Genomic DNA, 24,724 nt, shown 5'->3' on the forward strand with positions numbered 1-24,724 from the left:
CATTTCTTATCTAGAAGGGTGAGGAAGATCCCCATAATCCTTACAATCTTACAGCGCCAAAGGAGGCCATTCAGCCCATCATGCCAGTACCAGATCTTTGAAACAGCATTCATGCTTAGTCCCACACCTTGCTTTTTGTCTGTAAACCTGCGAGCTCCTCGTGCTCACATACCTGTTCAACTCCTTTTTAAAATTATGAAATCAGCTTCCACCACCTTTTTAGATGGAGCACTCGAGACAACTCTCTCAGTGAAAAAAAACATTCTGCAGCTTCGGTCCAGACCGTTTGTAAATGATTTTAAATCTATGAATCCTGGTATTGACCCAACTGACAGAGGAAACCTGTATCTCCTCTGTCAAAACTTTTCACCATTTAGAAAACCTCCATGATGTCACCTCTTAACTTTCTCTAGCTTTCCAATCTTTCCTCGTAACTGAAGTCCCTCATCACTTGTAACATCCTGCTAAACCTCCTCGGTATCCTTTCTGAGACATTTACATCGTCCTTGAATTGTGTGGCCCAGGATGGTTCATAATACTCCAGCTGAGACCTAACCAGTGATTTATTAAGTTCTATAAATATCTCTTCACTTTTATATTCTTTGCCTTTATTTATAAACCCAAGTAACTCAAATGCATTTTAATCACCTTATCAGCTTGCCAACGTATCAACTTATCAACCACCTTAAAGGATTGGTTTGAGTGGAAATACTAGGGTATAAACAAAGTAAAATGTGTTCCTTGAGAAAAGTACACTAAAAAAATTCCCCATTAACTATTGATGTAGCTGATACTCTGTGGGGAAGTACTTTAAATGCTCACCCTTCGACTGTGGCAGACTTGGTAGTGCTCTCACCTCTGTGTCACAGTTCCATGTCAAGTCCCAGGCCAGCAGTTGAGCTTAAAATTAATTCCTGACACTCCAGTGCAGTTTGATCAGTGCTGCACTGTAAGAGGTGCTGTCTTTCAGATAAGACATTAAACCTGGGCCTACTTAGGTGGGGAAGGTCCAACAGCATGATTTTGAAGAAAAGCGCCAAAGCTATTCCTGGTGTCCTGGCCAATATTTATTCCTCAAACATCACACAAAAGCAGGTTAACTGGTCCTTACCACATTACTGTTTGTGGGAGTTTGCTATGTGAAAAATAGCTGCCATTTTTCCTACATTACACTTCAAAACCTAACTAATTGGCTGTGGAGCACATTGAGACCTGTGTTAGTGATGAAAACTACTTTGTGCAAGTCTTTTTTTTTCACCTCGCCACTCTATATATTTTCGTGATACGATCCTCTCTTCTTGATGATGGCTGTTGCTGAGGCAGAGATATCCTGCTGCCATTTGCTCTCTAAGCTTAGAAAAGAACAGTCATTTCCTGGCAATTAGAATGACAGAAGGGAGGGAAGTGAAAGAAAAATTGACTGTAGTTTATTGAGGTGAAGTTGGATATCAGAATTATATGATACAACTAATATTGATTATTTCTTTTTCAAAGATGCCATCTGTTAACACATATCCCCTCTCAAAATATATTACACACAGCATCTAGCCATTACTATAGGTCAATATGAACAGAAATCTAATCGCAAATTCCAAACAGAATGGTAAATACCCTCCCTCCTGTTTACACCAGTTAAGCATAGTGGGCACTTGTCTAACTGTCCAAATGAATGCATTAAGTTTGACCTTTCTGGTAATCCTCTTAATTGCTCTTGTAAGCAATATGTCTCAGAAGCCCAATTGTTTTTGCATTATTTATGTTGAACCTGTTGCGGTATTGCTGACGCCAAAGAAAACACAATAATTTTAAATTATCCCTGCCCCTCTATTTTCTGTTAGTCTTCTCCCATATCACCTCTTATTCTCACAGCACTGACTCCAAGTATGTCGCTCAACTATCTTTCATCTGTGGGACAACGCAGTAACATCCAGGCTACTCGGCCTACTGTCAACATCTGTCAGTACCAATCATAAGTCTTAGCTGATGACTTTTAGCCCAAAACAATGAGCAATTGTGCCACTGTCACTGAGTCAAAATCCTGGAGCTCCCTCCCTAATAGCACTGTGAGTGTACCCAAGCCACATGGACTGCAGCAGTTCAAGAAAGCAGCTCAACCATGTTCTCAAGGGCATTTAGGAATGGGCAATTAATGTTGGCCTAGCCAACGAAGCCCACGTCCCACGAATGAATTTTTTTAAATATTGAGATTTACAAAGCTGCCTGGCATGACATTGTTGCCCCACAGATAAAGAATGCCAAACTGAGCAAGGTACTAAAGGGTAACTTGTGCTGATGGTTAATGAAATTCTACAACCACAAAAATATTAATCCTGCTTTAAACTTATGTGATAATTACATCAATGGTTCTTCCTTGCAAGTAATGTTTAACACAAATTGAAAGAAACAAAAATGAATGTCATGACATACTTTTCAATTAAATTGCCTATTAAATATCTCGAATTCTTAAAGAGCCCCTTGGCATTACTCAGTAAGAGAGGATTCATTTGATATTTTTGCACTAGGCGTTAATGGAATATCAATGAGAAATTAATTGTTGTCAAATACGTTGACATAAATGGGACAGTGGACATCTGTACCTTTTGGTCTTGAGAAAATCACACCCGGTTTCAAAATGATTATTTTGTTTATTACAGGTGGCAGTGTTAATTAAAACACTTGAGTGTTAAATTGCAAATGCATCATGCACATTCCATCCCAAGGGAAGGTGAGATTGACAAATCATATAAATAATAATGAAGTAGGAGAGCCTGAAATGAAGCTACAACTAACTTCAAATCAGGGTTGGGTGAACTTTTGGGGAAAAACACAAGAGGCTGATTTAGTATTACAAATTGCATTACTTTTCTCAGGAACCTTTGTGGTTCGATATTAAAATGTGGAACAGTATAAACTATTTGAATTTCTGTGAAAAATCCTTTCCTGATTGATTTTCTTCTGAAACCTATTTAAATTTTATTGCAGTAAATCACTTCACTGATGCCCTTGTTCTTAAATCAGCTTGAAAACTTGGAGCTCACTGGTTGGTTGTGATGGAAGGGGTGAAATTGACCTGAAATGAACAAGCTAGACAGACAGTGCCTAAACTATCCTGAACCTCTGAGGCTTCTGTGCCCTTATCAGTGACACGCGATCAGTTTCCAAGCTGTTGTACAAGCTCCCTCAATGGCTCAGCAGGCAACAGCAATATACTACTCAACCATGTAGTCTGTGGTGAGTTAGCTACTCTCAGCCAGTCTGGCAGTAAGGGTGTTATGACTGCCGTTAGTGTTCCTGAGTTAAGGAGGGGGCAATCAGCCAGAATTCCTGTTCCACATCACTATCCAATACAGAAAGTGGGAATGTATTTGAAGTACTTGTGTTCAGTTGTAACGTTCCCCCATGGGAAAAAGTCTACAAAACCCACTATCTAGATTCACAGTTGAGGAATAACCACTTTGGCATGTTAGCAAAGGTAGACTAGTACTTACATAGGAGCAGGAGTAGGCCATTCAGCTCCTCAAGCCTACTCTGCCTTTCAACTAGATCATGCCTGATAGTCTACCTCATCACCATTTTCCTATATCGCTTGATGTCATTAGTATCAAGAAATCCATCAATCTGGCTCGAACAGACTCAATGACTGAGCTTCCAGAGCCCTCTGGGGTAGAGAATTCCAAAGGTTCACTACCTTCTGAGTGAAGAAATTCCTCTCATTTCGGTCCTAAATGGCCTGCCCCTTATTCCGAGACTGTGTCCCCTGGTTCTAGACTCACCAGGCAGGGGAAACCTCCTTTCTGCATTACCCTGTCTAGCTCCTTGGGAATTGTAAGTTTCAGTGCTATCACCTCTCATTCTTCTAAACTCTAGAGCATGTAGGCTCAGCCTCCTCAATCTCTCCTCATAGGGCAGTGCTGCCACCCCAGGAATTGGTCTGGTGAACTTCTGCTGCACTCCTGCTAAGACAAATACATCCTTCCTTAGGTAATGGGACCAAGCCTGCACACAGTGCTCCAGGTGCATTCAACCAAGGTTGTACACAATTGCATCAAGAAAGCCCATGGATCCCTGCACCAGATTGACTTAGCTGAGGAGGAGGAGGACATTTACCCAGTTGATAACAAGCTAAAATTTAGATGCCATCTCTGCCCATTTCAGAAAGGAGCAGCAACAGGCATCAAATCCAAAACCTATTGCAGAATGTATTGCCACCTCACAGTGGCAAACCATGAAGTGGCACAATTTGGCTTTGCCTCCACAATTTGGATTTGCATCCACAGTTCTCTACTGAGTAGGTTCTTGATTTCACCCCTGTGACAGGAGGAGATGGCAGGTAAATTGAAGCTCCAGTCATCTTGGGAAAGTTTCATGCATCTCTTGGTAGCTAACTCAGGAGTGGCATAAAAATAGGCCTAGGAGAAGATTGCCAAGTGGATAAGAGAGTTTGCACTCAATCAAATTTCTCACTCAGCTGACAGGAAGGACAAATTTGCGGGGTGGATGAACCTATGTCCCTTTTTTGCAATTTCCAATAATCGGGTACTAGAGTTACTGTACTCCTTGCATGTTAAAAAAAAAACGTGGAAACAATGTTAAGTCTTAGCATTCTAGGCCCAGAGGTTCAAGCAATGAGCAGAACTTCAGATTACAGGTGGGTTTGGTTATGCAAACAGTTTTGATAAGAACATAAACATAGATTGGAAGAAAGCCTAAACTGTAACAGTCAGTGATGGAATATGTGTCATCCGCAGATCATAGAGGCTCAAGACTTAAGCTAAGCTAAATTCAGAAGCAAACAGTAGTAGCTTGAGTTCAGAAAAGGAAAATTAGGCTCCTCTGGCAATAGTGAATAAAGGCTGGGTATAAAGGAGCAATGTAGATATAAAACTAGAAGAAAGCAACCTCAACAAAAGCACTCATAGGCTCAGCACAATCCTGAGGGAGAAGAAGAGGAGACTAAGGGCAAGTGCAAAAGTAAAAAAAAAGTAGGAAAATTGACATGAACTAGAGCTGACTGACAAGGGTTAACTATGAAACCTAATAGGTGACAATCCTGATGAATCAGCCTTTGGAATTGTTCGCTAACCACTTGGTACAAAGGAGTAAAGTCATCATAGACCATCATAGAGTAATAAAGCATTTTCCATCTCCATGGAGATTGGATGGACCATGTGGATTAAGATGATGTAAAATGTGTGATTCTCATTGCTTATCGCTTGCTGCCAGAACATACAGAGATTTAAAATGTTACAAAGTGCCTAGGGCCATAGTTACAAAGAACTGGTGATAATGTAGTGCCGCTGCAATTGAAACTGTGAACGGATGCTGCTTTTTCCGTTGCAATTAAAGGTGGAAAGCAAAAGGCTGATATCCCTTCCTCCCCACGCCCAATGTGAGAAAAAGCTGAGTGGAGCGCATCCAAACTGCTCTTTGCCAGATGGAATTGCTCCCACCAATACATGCAGGTTCAGAGTTCAGATCACTTTAGTGGCCCCCCACCCCCCCCAACCACCACCCCTACCCTCCCATTTCCACCCCCTCCCCTTGGTTTACTTACAGAAGTGGAGGGGCAAACTGTACTGCTGTTGTAAACTTGGGGCAATCTGGCTGATGCCCAAAAAATGCCAGCCTCCTGGTCCTGCAACAAAATGTACTCACATTGCTGGCGTCTGTGGTATGTTTGCTTGACCCCCTCCCAGATTCTCTGCCCTCTTTGTCGGAAGCTCCCCGAAGGTCACACTTCACTTTGCCCAGGGAACAAGTGTAGCCTTTCACATAAAGTGAAAAAAATGGGTTCCAGGATGTTTTAGGGTGAATATGACACACTATATATAGGAAGGGAACGGTTCAGGAGGTGGTTTCAGAGGATTTAAGTGGGTGTTTGGAGTGAAACGCAAGACACTGATTCGGATGCAGGTTGCCTTAATCATTTCAAGGCACCTCGAGTGCGAGGGAGGTGATGGGTGGGTGGGATAGGAAGCCACACATTGACTGACAGGCATTTTACTGAGCCAGATGATCAGCCAGCACTCCTCCTGCTCACAATTGTGCAGGTAGCAGATGAAAGAGAATTCAAAATATTGCAAAGGTGTAAAGAAGACACATTTAGCATACAATAGCTGGTCAAAAGATTGTCCAGCTAACAGTCGATGACATCGCATGCCGCTGAAATATGATATTGCCAAATGTATGAAGGGAATCTAGTGCTATACCTACACCCACTCACTAAACTGATGGCCAACAGAGGATCTGATTAAACGTGTGTTGCATTTTTAGGTTTACACCGAGGCATTTCTCTTGTATTTAGCAACAGCCAATTCCTGTTTTCAAGCTCTCATTCCCTAAGTGGGGCATTCTTTACCACGTAGCGAGCCCAATAATTAAACAGAAAACCTGATCACTGAGTTTAGCTATCACATGTATCACCAGCTCCCTCTCATGAAAATTGTAGAGTTATAGAATAAACATATTTTCAGACCATGGCTTGGGAAAAGCTTTATTAACAGTAACAGATAAATGGTAACAAAGATCATGTAGAAGTTAAAAACAGCACTGAAACACGCTTTATCAAAGACACAAATTACATTCTATGTGACTATGACTGTGGTAAGATATGGCCTTCTGTCCTTCTTGGCCTATCTGCAGTCTTTGAAACAGTTGACCACACCGCTGTCTTCCAACTCTTTGGGGAGAATTTTCTCCCCATTGGTGGGGGGGGTTGGTCGTGAGTGGGCGCAGGTGTGTGGGCAGCTGTTCACCGCCCGTAATCGGCTGAACGTCACCATTTTACATCGGCGGGCCAATTGAGGCCCACCCAGCGTGACACGCGCCCAGAAGCACAGAGTTCTCCCTGTGCGGGGGAGGGGGGGGGCGGGGTGGTGGTGCGCAGAGGTTGCCTGAGTCAGGGCCTGTGCTCTTTCGCGCGCATGCAGGTGAAAGAGTGCAGAAATCTCCCTGAGACACAGAGCTGCCTCAGGGAGATTAGTTTAAGTTTAAGAAATGTTAATGAAGGAAAAATAATGTTCTAGGACATGTCCCCTTATGTGAAACTGTCACATGAGCTGGGACATGTCTATGAATTTTATTTTTAAAATTTTCAAACCTTTAAAAACCTTCATGAAACCTCATCCCGCCCGTGGATGAGATTCCATGAAAAATGCGAAGGCCGCCTGGGCTTCAGCTCAGTTTATTGTTTTCATTGATAGTTAACGGGCCTTAATAGGCCTTTGACAGTTCGGTGAACGCATACCCGAGTCGGCTACGCGCCTGCCGAACTGAAAATCTGAATGACGCGCAGTGATGTCAGGACACATGTCCGACGTCACTGCGCATCATTTTACACCTCAGCGAGCAGGCCCCGCCCCCCTCTCGCCAAGCCAAAGATTCTGCCCTTTTCCTCCAAAATCGAGCTGAGTTGAAACCGGAAAGCAGCCATGATCTTATTGAATGTCAGAGCAGGCTCAACTGATGATAAATTCTGCTCCTGCTCCTATTTTTGGTGTTCCTGTGACACAGGGAATAAAAGGGGCGTGTGCGAAGGGGTCAGAAAGGGAACAGGTCAATCAGCAAAGAAAACGGAACCATTGAAAACAAAGGCAGGAGAAAAGGCTGAGCAGTTTCCATCTTCGTTGTCACTGTCGTATCCTTGGCATCTCTTGGCAGGACAGGGTCACCAGCTCCTGAACTGCGCTAATTCCATCAGCAAGCACTCATCAGTAGGCCGATGCCACCTGCATTGGCTTAGCCACGTTCTTCAGATGGATGACGACCATACACCCAAAGACCTTCTGTATGGCAAACTGGCTGCTGGGTCATGACTTCCTGGGCATCTATTCCTCCATTACAAGGACACCTGCAAGCGATATATGAAGATGGCGAATATTGACACTGACAACTGGAAAACGGTTGCCAACAACCATGTCCTCTGGAGGCTGACTGCTTGGAAGGGTTTTGGAAGAGGCAAGGAAGAAATGAAAAGCTCTGCTGGCCCAGAGGAGGGCCGAGAGAAAACAGCGGCCAGAGAATCGTGCACCTTTTCAACCCACTGTCTCCCATTGCAGCAAATCCGGTAGAGACTGCGATGCCAGAAGCAATGCTTAACACCAAGTAGACTACCCAGTGCAAGCCATCATCTTAAAAGGTGGAAGGCTGCCACCAGGAGGTTCCATTCTTAGCTATCCAGTCATAGTCAGAGAATCAACTGCAACGGTTTCTCTTCCTGCTCTCCCAATATTACCTCTGGAGCCCTCAAGGATCTTTCCATGGCTCCCTCCTATTTCTCATCTGCATCCTGCCCCGGCAACATTATCTGAATGTCACCAAGGGCAGGGTGCATAGGAGAAATCTGAAAACAGGTCAGGTTTCACCTGTACATTGTCACTGACAACACCAAGATCATCACGGCCTTTCTTGATCCCTCTACTGCCTCCAATTTGCCACACTACTTGTCCAGCACCGGTTGAGCAGACACTTCCTCCTACCACATATTTGGAAGATCAAAGTCATTGCCTTTGATCCCCACCACAAACTCTGTTCTTTTGCCACTGACTCCATCATTCTCCCTGACAAATGTTTGAGGCTGAACCAGACGGTTGTCAACATCGGTGTCATATTTTACCTTAAGTTGAGTCTTCAACCACATATCTCTTCCATCACCAACACAGCATACTTCTGTAATATTGCCTGTGTCCATTCAAGCCTTAGCTCATTTTCTACAGGTACCTTCATCCATGTCTTTGTTACCACTAGGCTTGATTATTGCAATGCGTTCCTGACCAGTCTCCCGTTTTCTACCCCTCCATAAACTTGAGGTAATCCAAACCTCTGCTGCCTGCGTCCTAATTCACATCAAGTCCCATTCACCCATCAGCCCCCTGCTTGCTGACCCACACTGGTTCCCAGTCCAGCAATGGCTTAATTTTAAAATTCTTGCCTTCAGATTCCTCCATGGCCTCACCTCTTTCTTTCTCCATAACTTACCCCATCCTCACAACCTTCCTATGCCTATGCTCCTCAAATTCAGGCCTCTTCCACATCCTCCAACTTCAATAATTCCATCAGTAACTGTTATGCCTTCAGCTGCCTGAGCTCTGGATTTCCCTCCCTAAATCACAGCGTCTCTCTCTACTTTTTTCTCCTTCTTCAAAATGTTTTGGTCATCTATCTTATTGGCTCCTTTTGTGTCTCAGTGTCAAATCTTGTTAAAGGTGCTGCATAAGTGCAAGTTATTACAAAACAAAAACAAAAATAGAAATACCTGGAAAAACTCAGCAGGTCTGGCAGCATCGGTGGAGAAGAGTACAGTTGACGTTTCGAGTCCTCATGACCCTTCAATAGAACTAAGTAAAAATAGGAAAGGGGTGAAATAAAAGCTGGTTTAGGTGGTGGTGGTGATGGTGGTGGTGGTGGGGGGGGAGAGGAGGAGGAGGAGGAGGTGGGGGGGTTGGGGGGCGGTGTTGGGACAAGAAGAGCTAGGTAAAGAGCCAGTGATAGGTGGAGACAACCAAAACATGTCACAGACATCTTTCAGTCTACAGAATATCTTTAGTTCTCCTTGAATAGCACCAATAACAGGCATAAATATGACAAAAATGCACTTTTCAACTGTGTTGAATTTTTACAGTATAATTTTATTGTTGGAAATGGTTTCTCGACAGAAAACCCATCAACTTCAATCTGACAGATCGGTTATAAGGATGACACAACAACTGGGTTGCTAGGGCCAACACAATGGGCTGGCTGAGGTGTTAACTATTTAATTGGCTGGAACGAATTACAAACATCTTTGAAAGGGTACATTTTTGATTTCCTTGATTCTTGGCTGAATGTCCAAAATTACCAGAGATTTATCTCTGGCAGTGGGCTCCCAGTTCACCTGTTCTTCTGAGGTCAGCAAGAACAATGTGGGAAACGCCAGGAGGAATAAGAAGCACAGATGTATTGTTAAACAATCCTACTTCAGGTTCAGAAAGCATCGTTCTGTCAGTTGCCCTCTGACTTTACCCAGAAAGTGGTTAGAATTTGGAACTTGCTACCACAAGGCATGGCTGAGGGAACATCATAGATGCATTTAAGGGGAAGCTACATAAGCACATGAGAGAGAAAGGATTAGAAGGATATGTTGATGGAGTTAGATAAGAGACAAGAGGAGGAGATTCATAAACAACAGCCATGGACTTGATGGGCTGACTGACCTGTTACTCTGCTGTCAATTCTATGTAACCTTTGTAACTTTTGCCCATGTCAAAGGTTGGCTACCATTCAATTTTGACAAATGATTACCAATCTTAAGTAACTATGAGAGATGCTTTTCTCAACTGCCTTTTATTTCCATTTAGCTTGAAAACGTTAGATAGTATCTCAGTGGGTCACCTTGCCTGAGAACACAAAAGCAAAACATGGTGGATGCTGCACAGCTGAAATAAAAACAAACAGAAAATGTTGGAAACTCTCCGTGGATCAGGCAGCCTCTGTGGACAGATAAGGCAGAATCGTGCTGAGGTACTGGGGGTCTTGCTTGCTGGCTGGGGAATGAGCGAGAGACCCTTTTCTCAAGAGGGCCCGCCAAGCCAATCAGGCAGTGACAAGGCCAGGGGCGCACCTTCCCCTGGAATCAAAACTCTGGGGGGCGTTAGGAGGCAGCGGAAATCTTGCCTACTGAGAGCTGCCGGCCAATCAGAGGCTAGCAGCTCTTGTGCTCAGCAGTGCCACTGGGGAGGCCCATGGCTGCTGCCAGAAGGACGGACACCAGAACCCCAGAATTGTGGTGCGACCCAGGTCACAGGTAGGTAATGTGGGGCGGGGGGGGGGGTGCCGGGGTTGCGGGAGTGCTGCGCGGTGCAGAGGGATGCAGAGGGGAAGGCAGCAAGAGCAGGCTGGTGGCTCTTGATCTGACGCTGAGTGGCTACGATAGAGGAGGAACCCCACCGACACCAGGAGGTGACAAGCTGGCCACACAGTTTTGTTGTGCACGCCGCATGGCGGGCTTAATACTAGAATGAGGCCTGTAAGTGGTAACTAATTGGCCAATAGGCAGTGAGCAGGAAGGTCAACCATGGGCCTTCCTGCCCAGAACTTAATCCTGGCGGAGTTGTGAGGGCAGCAGGGTTCAGGTATGCCACTATCCCGCCTAATTACATACCCCTCCTGCCTCAAGCTTGCCAGCAATGAGAGCCGAAGATTATGTTTCAGGTCAATGACCTTTTATCTCAAACTTTTCCCAGTTTGGATGAAACAGTTTTTAAGCAAGTACAGAGGCTAGGAATGGGGGAAGGGAAGGAAAGAACCAAAAAGGAACGTCTCTGACATGCCGGAGGGCTGGAAAGATTAAATGACAAAATGATGACGGTACGAGGCAAAAGAAAATAGCAATGGGACAAGGAAAGAAGCAAAAGATGAGTCTAGAAGAGGTGTAAATGGGAAAAAGCAGAATCGTTACCAAGAGCTGCCAAACGAACTCAAAAAACAAGAGATAAAGGAAGTCAGCTGACAGCCAGTGTTTTAATTCCATTTTAATTCTGCAACCAGTTGCCAAGGAGTTGCAAGTTTTTAAATCTTTGAGTCAGGTGAGGTGGTGGCACTGGCGCAGTGGGAATGTTGTTGGTCTAGTAATCTCAGAGCCCCCCCCTCAGCTAAAGCTCTGGGGATATGGGTTCAAATCCCACCATAGCAGCCTATGGAATTTAAATTCAATTAATAAAATCTGAGCTTGAATTGGAATTGAAAACAGGCCAAGATTTCCCATTCAGTGGGTAGGCCTGGAAACAGCCCTCAACCACAATTTCACAGTGTGAAAGGAGCACAGCACTGCCAGGGTAGGGGCAGGAGGCACACATGGGGGAAGCATACCCTGAAGAGTTGTGGGTTCAAAAATAAGGGTTTTTAAATGGGGCTCAGTCACATGAAGGGGGGCATATTCCAAATGATGTTTAAAATTTTTTATTTATTTTTAAATTACTGTTGTAAACCTCATCCTGCATGTGGATAAATATTAATAAATACATTTTACAAATAAATAAATATTGAAATATTCTGCTTATTCTGATTAATGGGCTTAATAGCCATCTTAATTGTCAGCAGGCACCCTGCCAACTCTCGTGTGTGCCCACCGACTGAACTATTGCACTATTTTATGCCCAGTCGGGTTGGGCACGCCCATGGGACCTAAAACGCTGCCCCTGGTCTCAGTAATATCGATCATGAAATTGTTGGCAATTGTCATTAAAAACCCACCTGGTTCACCAATGTCCTTTAGGATTCAGGAACTCTGTTGCTCTTACCTGGTCTGGCCTACATGTGGTTCCAGACCCACCGCAGAGTGGTTGATTCTTAAATGGTCTCTCTAGTGGCCTAGTAAGACATTCAGTGGTATCAAACCACTATAGAAAATTCTAAAGGAATGAAACCGGACAGAGCACCCAGCCTCAACTTAGGCACTGGAAACGACAATGGCAGCCTGCTTTGATTGGCACCCCTTCCACAAACATTCATTCCCTCCACCACTACCCAAGCAAATGGCAGTGGGGTGTACCATCTACTAGATGCACTACAGAAACTCACAAAGGAACCATAGGCAGCACCTTCTAAACCCACAACTACTACCATCTAGAAGGACAAGGGCAGCAGATACATGGGAACACTACCACCTGGAAGTTCTCCTCCAAGCCACTCACCATCCTGACTTGGGTGGTGCCTTCACTGTTGCTGGGTCAAAATCCTGAAGCCCCCTCCCTAACAGCACTGTGGATGTACTTAAACCACATGGACTGCAGCAGTTCAAGAAGGCAGCTCACCACCACCTTCTTAAGGGCACTTAGGATGGGCATTAAATGATGGCCCAACCAGCGACTCCCACATCCCGTGAATGAAAATTAAAGGAAAATGCCGCTCTGTCAACCCTGCAAAGTTCTCCTTACTAGCACCTGGGGGCTTGTGCCAAAATTGGGAGAGCTGTCCTACAGACTAGTCAAGCAACATAGTCATACTCACGGAATCATACCTGACAGACACCACTATTACCATCCCTGGGTGCACCTTGTGTTACGGCCGGGATAGGAGGAGTGCACAGTTGACCTAGCTCCACTACTCCACAGTACCATTAGTTTAAAAGTTTAATTTACTCATCAAAATGGCCAATTACTTACTTTCACTACTGGTACCCAGAATAAAAGAAACTTTAACTAGGCTTTTTTCAATAAACAACAAACTTTTTAGCTTATTATAAAACAAATCTTGTCAAATTGAAAGGCAAAGCTTATCAAAATACAGCATGGGATATGAAATTATACTAATCACTCTTTCAAGATACCCTAAATCTCTCTCTCACACACATGCGCGCACACACACACACACACACACACACACACACACACACACACACACACACACACACACACACACACACACACACACACACACACACACAATGAAATAAAAACAGAAATGGAGGAATTCTGCCAAAAGTTATAAGTCAATGGTTCAAAGGCAAAGGATAGATGGTGGAGTTCTTGGAATGGCATACGGGTTATATGCTTGGTCACTCAGCACTGATCCAGGAAACAACCAATGACTCTGACACTGCCTCCCAGGCAGACTCAAGGAATATTCGAGGGTACACTATTCCAGCACGTAGAGCATCTCAGGAGCAGCTTATATTCACTTCTGGCTGTGGACTGGCTCTGGACAACAAAAGGCTGTTGTCTTCCTTCACAAGCAGTCGATGCTTCATTCTCAAAACAAAGCCAAAACCACTTTTAAACCACAGTTTCCTAGGCATGGCTTTTTTTCAGAGTCATAAAACCCATGTGACCTCCTTTGTACACAGTTCACTAGAATCAAAAGGTTTATCCTTTTTTCAATTACTTAATTACCCTTTCTTGTAAAATGGTGCTTTTTTAAAGAATAGCAATCGGAATCCTGCATTAACCTTTTAAGGGACAGTGTCTTTTAAAACACAAATTCTTCCAGAATGTTTTTAGTCCTTAATCCTCGAAGATGAACCATTTTCTGTGATTAAAGTGTTCATGAAACCTGTCCCACCTGCAGGACAGTCCCGCCAGAGGTGGCGGCACAGTGATATACAGTTGGGAGGGAGTTACCCTGGGAGTCCTCAAACATTGACTCAGGACCCCATGAAATCCCATGGCATCAGGTCAAACACGAGGAAGGAAACCTCCTGCTGATTACCACCTACCGTCCACATCAGTACTCCTCCATGTTGAACACCAGTTGGAAGAAACACTGAGGGTGGCAAAGGGTACAGAATATGCGCTGGGAGGGGGACTTCAATGTCCATCATCAAGAGTGGCTCGATAGCGCCACTACTAGCCGAGTCCTAAAGGACATAGCTGCTAGACTGGGTCTGCAGCAGATGGAGATGGAACCTTCAAGAGGGAAAAACCTACTTGACCTCACCCTCACTAGTCTACCTGTCTCAGATTCATCTTTCCCTGACAGTATAGGCATGTTCCACATCACGCTTGTGGAATCAAAATCCAGTCCTCACACTGAAGATACCCTCCATCATGTTGTGCTAAATGGGATAGGTTTTGAACAGACCTAACAACTTAAATCTGGGCATCCATGAGGTGCTTTGGACCATCAACAGAAGCAGGACTGTAGTTAACCACACTCATGGCCCGATATATCCCCCCACTCCACCATTGCCACTAAGCCAGGGATCAACCCTGATTCAATGAAGAGTGCAGGAGCGCATGCCAGGAGCAGCACCGGACATATCTAAAAATGAGGTGGCCTGCAGTGGTTCAAGAAAACCAGTGGCATAATGGTATTGTCACTAGAATAGGATTCCAGGGGCTCTCAGTTCAAATCTCATCCATGACAGATGGTGAAATTTGAATTCAATAAAAGTCCAGAATTAAAAGCCCATCTGGTTCACTAACTCCTTTTAGGGAGTGAAATCTCCTAGCAAATCAATTTGTCACCTGCTGACTTACCTGGTCTGACCTACATGTGACTCAGACCCACAGCAATGTGGTTGACTCTTAACTACCCTCTGAACAAGGGCAATTAGGGATGGGCAACAAATGCTGGCCTCGCCTAGCCAATGATGCCCACGCCTGGTAAAAGAATATGAAAAGATGTCTTGAACCAGTACTGCAAGGAGGTAGACCAAATTGACACTGCAGCAAATAACCATCTGTTTAAAAATGATGTTTGAAGACAAGATGAAGTGGAATCACAATTATTTTATGTATCAAGCAGAATAGAGAAATGTGCCTCTTAGTATATTATTCCATTTGCTACTCACTCAGCTGTCTTAAGTACATATGAACACTGGCTGGTTTACAGCTTGGGCTTTGAACTGAATAAGTGCGAATGTAATCCATTTCAGAAAAGAGGATGCTCAGTGGGAAAATGCGATTCAACAGCTGGTGTACAAGTTAACAGATCTCTGTTCCAACCCTTTGTTACTGTCTACTTGAATATTGGGCATACTCCAAGTTTTAGGGCACACAAGTTCCACTTTACAGGAGTGACCATGGATATTGAACCTGTGAAGACATTCAGTACGGGCACCCAAAAATGCGTCAATGACTATTCACTAACACGTTTTTTTCATTCTGGACCTGCATTATTTAGCTTTTATTGCTTCCAGAGTTTTCCAAATTCCTCTTGATGATCTGAGGAAAACAGATGTACTGGGAACATTCTCCCAATTAGTTTTAGGTGTTTGGCCAAGAACAATGATAATCAAAAATGTATTTTTCAAAATCAAATAAAGCTGCCCGTCACACATAAAATTAAAGACATAAAGAAGATCTGAAGTTCAGGGGACTACTCGCCAGTGTGACAGGTCTCCATGCAATTACTGTCAGGTTCAAATCAATGCTGACTTAATGGACCATTAACTGAACAGAATCAGTAGTTGTGGCAAATGGTTCATAGCATCATAAGAAATAAGAGCAGGAGTAGGTCATTCAGCACATTGAGCCTGCTCCATCATTCAATAAGAACTTGGTTGATCTGACTGTGGCCTTAACTCCTCTGCTTGTCTGCACCACCCTTGACCACCCCCACCCACCCCCCCCACCCCCCCCCCATAACCTTTGACTCGCTTGTCAAGCAAAAATCAACCTTGAATATATTCAATGACCCAATGTGGAAAAGAATTCTAAAGATTAATTACCCTCTGAGAGAAGAAACTATTCCTCATCTTAAATGGGAGAATCCTTATTTTTAAACTGTGCTCCATAATTTTAAATTCCCTACTCTCAGCATCTTTTCTTCTTTTATTCTTTCATAGGATTTGGGCATCATTGGCAAGGCCAGCATTTGTTGCCCATCCCTAATAGCCCTTGAACTTGCTGGAGCATTTCAGAGGGCAGTTAAGAGTCAGCCACATTGCTGTGGGTCTGGAATCACATGTAGGCCAGACCAGGTAAGGATGGCAGATTTCCTTCCCTAAAGGACATTAGTGAACCAGATGGGTTTTTATAGCAATCACTGATAATTTCATGGTCACCATTACTGATACTAGCTTTTTTTAATATTAATTGAATTTAAATTCCATCAGCTGCTATAGTGGGATTTAAACCCATGTCCCCTGGACTTTAACCTGGATTATTAGTTAACTGACATTACCACTGCACCACCATCTCTCCACTTCTTCATAAGACAACTCCTTCTTCCTAAGAATCAGCCTAGTGAACCTTTTCTGAACTATTTCCAATGCAAGTACTTCCTTCTTTAAGTAAAGAGACCAAGCTCTGCACATATTTGATTTGAATGTAGTTTGCAAACAAACATATTTAAGAAGAAGAACGTCCTGTCTATTCAACTGAGCATGAGAGAAATGGATCTCACCTGCAACACATTTTAAACTGAATATCAGTTGTGGTCATAACCAGAGCTTTAAGTAACTATGTAGATATGGAAAATTTACAGCCTTATGTTTAGAATTGTGACATATCTCCAAATTCTTTACTATAAACTGTAATGTTACACCCAAGCCTGGTGGATGACAATCAACTTCTGTGGGTGGAAATGCCCATGTTTAGGGTGTTCTGAGCCATATAAATGTAATCTTCGCTTAAGTGTGGTTGCAGAGTTTGGTTTGGATTGACTTGGTGCAAGATTCAAATTAACATTGGGAGAAGTGAAACCCCCGGTACTAAGATTGCTAGAACTTTGTGGATAGCTCTTTTCAAGGTCAGCAGCGAGTGCTGTCATTTCACCACTCACCATAAAATCAGGTCAGTGTTGTGCATGGTCAGAGCTTTTATTAAACTGAGCAGGTTTATTGGGGCAGACAGAGAACCTACTGCACTGACTATGAACACAGTGGCAGTGTGTGAAATGGCGGCAAGACACCAGTAGGCTGTCTCTGGGTGTAGATTTAAGCAGGGGAGCCTGCATAGGTGGAGACACAGCAAACTGACCCTACATGGAAGAGCAAGGAAAGAACCCTCACCTTACAACAATCAGAGATCACAGGGACTTTCGGATCCAAAACTCCCTAATTGTATGCTGGTCTCATCTGATGACACATGCTGTGTGAGTAACTTTATGAGACATTCATCAATGCTCAAGAGACAGATGAAGAGGCTCACAGAATTGGTACAGTGGATAAAAACTGAATTAGCCCCCCAATGGGGTCAGAGTGGAGGGGTTGGGGTTGGGGTGAGGATTGCTCTAACTGGTCAGCAGCCAAGCTGGGAAGAACAGTAGACTGCAATAATTCAATCTCTGGGCCAGAGGCATTGATTGAATATTGTGTTATCAGTTATCATGACTCTTAGCTGATACTCATGCTGTTAACTACAAGCCCTGACTTTCTGAAGTGAGTTTAATTTGAGTTTAACTCACAAATCCAGCAATTTCTCATAAACAGCAGGAGGGCTGAGGGCAAGTCATTGATGCAAGGAAAATGGTGGAAAGTAATAAATCAACCAGTAGGTTATAGTGATTGACAACAGACATCTCTTCTTCACCTGAACTTGCCAGGCAATGCAAATTGATAACGATATGCTTTGTGAGCTGATCATTATTTTCCAATGAATTTCCCAGTCGAAGATTGGGACTATTATTTCCAGGGGTTCGTCGAAACATTACAGGTTCTCACAAGGAATGTGTCAGTGGTGCTAGTGAGTAAAAATAAACAAGTAAAACGAGCTGAGGGCGACTCACAATTGTTGGAGATGCCTGTGTAAACATGGCAACAAACATTACTGGAGATTGAGCTCAGAAAACACCAGTCATTTTTTAAAAAATGGCTCCTATATTGGACATGTGGAAAAGGCCACAAGGGTTATAAATACTTAAAAAGAACATCTACCTCTCTAATGTTCTTGTTAAACCATTACCAATTCACAGCTGTTCAGTAGAGCATTGCAAATATAATGAATATAATGTTAAAAGGATGTTAGAAATGTATCTGTTATGCCATATAAGGGCTGAAGACCTGTGAGACAATCTTGGCCTTGGAATTATAATGACTTAGTTAGAAATTCATTGCTATTTTAAGTAAGCATCACACCACTACAATAACAAAGAAATCTCACACAAAGGGGCTAATAAAGAATAAACTTGTATTTATTCAATGTTTTATCACATTCTTCAAAAGTCCCGGAGTACTTCACAACAGACAAACTATTTTTAGGTGAAGACCATAGACAATACATAGAGAAATAGTTCTGTGCTTGTCTAATTGTTCGGTGGGTAATGCACCATATGTGATTCTTACTGAGCAGTATACCACAGAGAGACTTCAGATTCAATCCCCAATCTGTGTTAACTGATCTCAATTAAAATTTGAAGCAGGAGTTGTACAATTGGCATAGCGAAGAGAAAAAGCAACCAGGTTCTTGATGCTACTGACCATTGAAAAGTGATCTTAAGCAAAGAGCTGGCACGAACAAAAATAACGCCTGCTTCTTTCCAGAGATAAATAAGATTGCTGTAAAATAAGTCAGTCATCTATGCTGGTGATGGCAGCTGAAGTTTTATTGAGGTGTTCAATGTTGTTGCTCATTTCGAGGTAGCTGTGAATTGAGGTGTGAGTAAAATTGATATTGGCATGCTTAAGAGCTTGAAAAGCTTGAGAAAATGGCAGCAAATAATCAGAGGGTTGCACTTTGGTTTTAAAAAATCCTTTATTTTGAAACATTAAGCTCGAGGTGGAGCAGTGTTAACCCCAACACAACATGGAGTGGATGGTTACAGATGTAAGTTAATTTGACACAGCAATTGTATCTGAAAACTTCCATTGCCTAAACTGTAAGTTATGTAGAATCAATGTGCAGCTTGTTCCCTTTACTTAACTGAGAGAATGTTTTATGGATTAATTTGTTTGGGAACTGGATGGGTCGTTTGAGATTCTCAAGGGCATTTGAGCACCTCCTCAAGGGCAATTAGGAATGGGCAATAAATGCTGGCCTAGCCAGTGAAGGAATAAAAACAAATCTAGCTAAGGGTGTAGGCCACCACTCTTCAGGATGTGACTGCAGTAGGGAGGATACAGAGAAGATTTGCATGGCTTGGAAAAGTTTAGTTATGATGAAGGATTTTATATTCCTGACAGTTAGAAATTCATGTTCAATAAATTTCTGCCCCTTTCATTTCATTGTACATATAGCAACTGTTTTCTTTGGAATGGAGGAGACTGAGGAGAGATTTCATTGAGTTGTATACAATTATGAAGGGCCTTGATAGAATGAAGAGGAAATACCTATTTCCCTTAGTGAAGAGGTCAATAACTGGGGGACAAAGCTTTAAAATAATGGTTAGAAGGATTACAGAAGAGCCTTGAGGAGAAGTTTATTTTTACCCAGAGGGTGGTGGGAATATGGAACTCACTGCTCAAAAGAGTGGTAGGGGCAACAAAATCTCGTCACTTTTAACAAGTACTTGGATATGTAGGTTCTGTAACCTACAAGGCTACAGATCAAGAACTGGAAACTGGGATTAGGCTGGATAAATCGTGCACAGGCACGATGGGCCAAATGGCCTCCTTATAAGTTTCTATGATTTGTGACCCGATTCTCCACATAGTGACTTCCTATAAGCAGCGGAAAGCGCTCCTTAAAAGGAGTAACAGAATTTGGGACAGGTCTCGCTTTCGCAAATTTTGCGTGACCGGATGCTGAATCTTTTAGGAAACTGATTCCTATTATGGCAACTCTAAATTGAATCAACCTGATGTTGCAGGGATTGTTTTTAAATGGTCACTGTCATAGCAGCAGAAAGCAACATGGTTCTGGAGAACTGCTGGCTTGCCCAAACTTCAAGGTATTAACAGTTGCTATGTGTACAATGAAATGAAAGGGGCAGAAATTTATTGAACATGAATGTCTAACTGTCAGGAATATAAAATCATTCATGTCAATGTCTGCATCTGTAGAAGCTTTCAAGTGAAAAGATGGCTAAAGGATGAGAAATGAAAGAATAAATACACTGATGGATTAGAGGACACTTTGGAGGTTAAGGCATGTTGTTGAGACAGTACAGAAGGAACTTACTTTACATCTGTCTGTGCTCCCCTAGCCTTGGTTCATACTGTATTATAAAGGGTTAATAACTATTATGCTAATAGCTAGAGTGCATCATCAGTGAGTTCAGATCACATGTAACTAGAACCTAAGGGAAGAAGGTTCTAATGGAGTCCTGCCTCAGTAGTGTCAATGGTCAATGAATGTTCACTAGTTGGCATCAGCATTGTTTCCAGCTCTCTTCTATCAAAGACACCCAGTGCCTGGTCACGATGTCAATATAAATGGCACTGAGTGCATACCAAAGCAAATTAATAGTCCTTCTCTCTGCTTTGATAGCCTCAGCTGGATGGGCACACAAAATCGTGAATTTTCTTTCAGCGCTTTTTCATATCTGTTTTCTAACCCAGGTCAACCAAATGAATTGGAAGTATAGTCTGTCCAAAGGCTGTGAGGGTTTAAAGAGAGAAGAATTTGACTGAACTTGCTGTTTTTGGGCGCCTCCAACACTCTACACCAACATATCACCCTGGCAGCTAATTGGTTTTTGAAATTGTAGAGTTGAAACGTTAAAAGCAGAAGGAAAACAATGCTCTTCAAACACTAATCAGTGGGTCATACCATTAAGTTTAATGTTAACGATCTAAAGTAATCCTCAGTTAACCCACTTTTATGCACCAAATATTAATTTCAGACTCCTACATTAAATTCTCCACACAATCGGTGTAATTCTACAAAATCATCTTTGAAAGTTTCTAGGGAGAAGATGTTGTCGTTAATATGCATATCCAGTTTTGTGGCATGATTCATTTTACAAGCTTGTACAGGAATTCCAGAGTCTCACTTCTGCTTCTGGAAGTGCCATGGGACAAGACTCTGCCAGCTGAGGGAAAGAATTTTACACAAATGCTGCACATGGTCACTGCACTTGGAATACTGCAGCTTCCATAAAGTTTTCTAACTGCTAGTGTTTGTATACTATCAACTTAAAGCTAATATGGACATAATAATAAGCAGATTATGTTAATGTTTGATTGCATTGTTCCCCACTAAAGTTATAGATGATCACTTTGAAGATTGTAATGGTGTTCCTCAAGCCACAATAAAATTATTATATTCAGCATTTATCATGAAATAAATGGTCCATTGAAGTGTAATGGCCTTAATTTAGAGCTCTCCAGTGGTAAATGTGCTAACAAAAGTCAATCCCTTGTCAGTACTGTTTGCAGCTGAGGTATTTCATCTCTGAATTATGGAGGAGGGATATCAGCAAGGATCCAAACTCTTGTTTTTTTTCCACTTTATTGTTTCATAGAAAGTGGGTGTCACTAGCAAAGCCAGCATTTGTTGCCCACCCCTAATTGCCCTTGGAACTGAACATGTCAGAGGATAGTTAAGGGTCAACCACATTGCTGGGTCTGGGCATTAGTGAATCAGTTGGGTTTTTACAACAATCACTGTCACTGGGATGCACTTTATATTCCAGATTCATTAATTAAATTTAAATCACACCAGCTACCCTGGTGGGATTTGAATCTGTGATCCCCAGAGCATTAGCCTGGGCCTCTGGAATACTAGTCCAGTGACATTACCTCTACACCACCATCTCCTCTTCATTGCGATATTGGTTATTTTCCAATGACCTTGTTTCTCTGTGCAAATGTTTGGTGAGGGCAGCAGTGAGTTTGAATAAGGTGGACCATACATTTAAATGGTCCAACGGGGATAACGTTAGGTCCATACAAGAAAAATTCCCATTTAAATTGAGGTATTGAAAATAGCTGATGCCTGTGGACCCTGATTATACCGATCCATTGCAGAAATCAACATCAATTATTTTCTTCTTATCTTTCAGAATAAGAATAAAAAATGAAATCAATTTCTCCATAGGTCATTTGAATGTTGACTTTTTTGCTGTAATAAATTATTAAGCAGTAGTTATAAAATAATTTCCCATCTGCTTCACTAATGTCCTTTAGGGGAGGAAATCTGCCATCCTCACTTGGTCTGGCCTACATGTGACACCAGATCCACAGCAATGTGGTTAACTCTTAACTTCCCTCTGAAATGGCCTAGCAAGCCACTCAGTTCAAGGACAGTGAAGGATGAGAAACAAATGCTGGTCTTGCCAGCAATGCCCATTTCCCATGAAAGAATAAAAAACAAATGATATTCTAAGTCTTCATCTTTATCCATGTCATCAGACTCAACAGGAAGCATGAGCTGGGGATGGGGAACCTCTCTGTGGAGCTGGACAACTGCAGCATAATGACATTTTCCGTTCTCCACACTATTCATCATTTTGGATTCTGAGACTGAAATTGTCAACCTCCTGCCAAACTATGACAGTTCTGTGCTGTGCACTTGCTCTGCTATATGAGAGAGTGTCACTAAAGGCATCAGAAAGAGACTTTCATTTCTGAGCTGGATGCTAAACTGAGTCTCAAAAGTGAAGGACTGGTGTGTCCAAGCTCATCAAACTCACATCATTTTAATCCATCTATATTATCTATAAAGCAAATGATTGGCTACGTTTGGTTTTGTGTAGTGTTTCCACTGAGAGGCTGAGTGATTTAGAACATTGTGAATTCTATTCCCTGTTTCTTTTGTTGTCACTTGCTTCTAAAGCCTCTGTTCCTTTCAATAAGGCCAATGATTTTTCTTTACCTAATAATGTCACTCCTTCCTGTGATTTTTTTGAAAGGTTTGCTAACACGTGAACATGTCCCTATCATTTCTGTATCACACCAGTCTGTTACAAAAATTCATAGCTCCATCAAAAGGGGCTGTACAATCAAAGACTCACATTCTCTGGAGTGGCAGAACCTGTAAAAGCCATTGATTTGCTTCATTGTGATTTATTGTGAAAAGATTCCGTTTTGAGTGTTTCCTGGAGAAAAACAACAACTGCATTAAGAGTGCAACATTTTCTGGTGTCCCTTGGCATTTCTGGTCAGCAAATGGAAACGGAAATGAAATTCTCCTGTAGTTTGGAAATTCTTGCCAACATCAATCCTTTTTCCCCAGGTATCAGTCACAAAGCTTTTATTTTAAGATAAACCTATTGGACTATGAAGGTACCATTGATTCCATCTCAACAATACGCTGCAACTATCCCGGGTCCTCTGGGGTAAGTGTACTTGCACTAATCTTTGTGGCATTTGGCAATAAGCATGGAGTCCTACAGTCATTTGTGGCACAGAAGGTGGCCATTCAACCCATCAGTCTATGCCAGCTCTCTGCTGAGCAACCCAGTCAGTCCCATCCCCTGCTCTATCCCCGTAGCTCTGCAAGTTTATTTCCTTCAAGTGCCCAGCCAATTTCCTTTTGAAATCATTTGATTCCACCGCCCTCATGGGCAGCACATTCCAGGTCATTACCACATGCTTCTTCACATTTCCCCTTGCATCTCATGCCTCTCAAAACCTTATATCTGTGTACCTAGTACTTGTATCATCAACTAATGGGAGCAGTTTTCCCTCGTCCACATTCTCCAAACCTGTCATAATCTTGTACACTCCTATCAAATGCCCCCTCAGTCTCCTTTACTCCAAAAAGAACAATCCCAACTTTCTCCAATCTAATCTTGTAGCTAAAATCCCTCATCCCTGGAATTATTCTGGTAAATCTCCTCTGCACCCTCGCAACAAATCTCACATCCTTCTGCAGAATGCTAGGAGGTGCTAGGGCATGTCAATGTTGTTAAGAGGCTATTCCAGGTCTACAGAAACAGAAGAGGAATATATGTTATAATGCTGGTTCAAAAAGGCAAGCTATAAATAGCATTGCACTGCAAAATAGTGTGTGAGATGTTTTGATGCTGAATCTATGCATGTGTGAGTGAGCAGGGGGACAACCTGACAAGAGCAGATCGGTACATGAAAACAGAAAATGCAGGAAACACTCAGCAGGTGTAGGGTGTTATAGTCTTAGCCTCAGGTTCATCTTCCCATTCTCTTAGTGCTTTCTTACACAGAGTCTCCTTCAAAGAGAGTCAACGACTTGCAATAGCTGCATATTCCTCCAGTTCAGATCTGTACTGTTTTGTCATGAGCTATCTTTTCTTGCGAGAGCCGAGTTATTACTTGTTTAAAAACCACACACACCGACACACAAATCTCCCTCCTGGCATGTGTGTCAGTAAATGTATCATTGCAGTGTGGCTTCTTTTAAGATTTCAACATGCCAACTGTTTCACTTCTAAGATGTGCAGCCTGCAGTTCTGCCCTGCTGCAGCAGAGTGACCATGCATGGTAAGTGTACAAAGGGCTATAAGGTTT

Source organism: Carcharodon carcharias, chromosome 25, assembly GCF_017639515.1.
Source record: "Carcharodon carcharias isolate sCarCar2 chromosome 25, sCarCar2.pri, whole genome shotgun sequence".
In the NCBI taxonomy this organism is placed as follows: Eukaryota; Metazoa; Chordata; class Chondrichthyes; order Lamniformes; family Lamnidae; genus Carcharodon; species Carcharodon carcharias.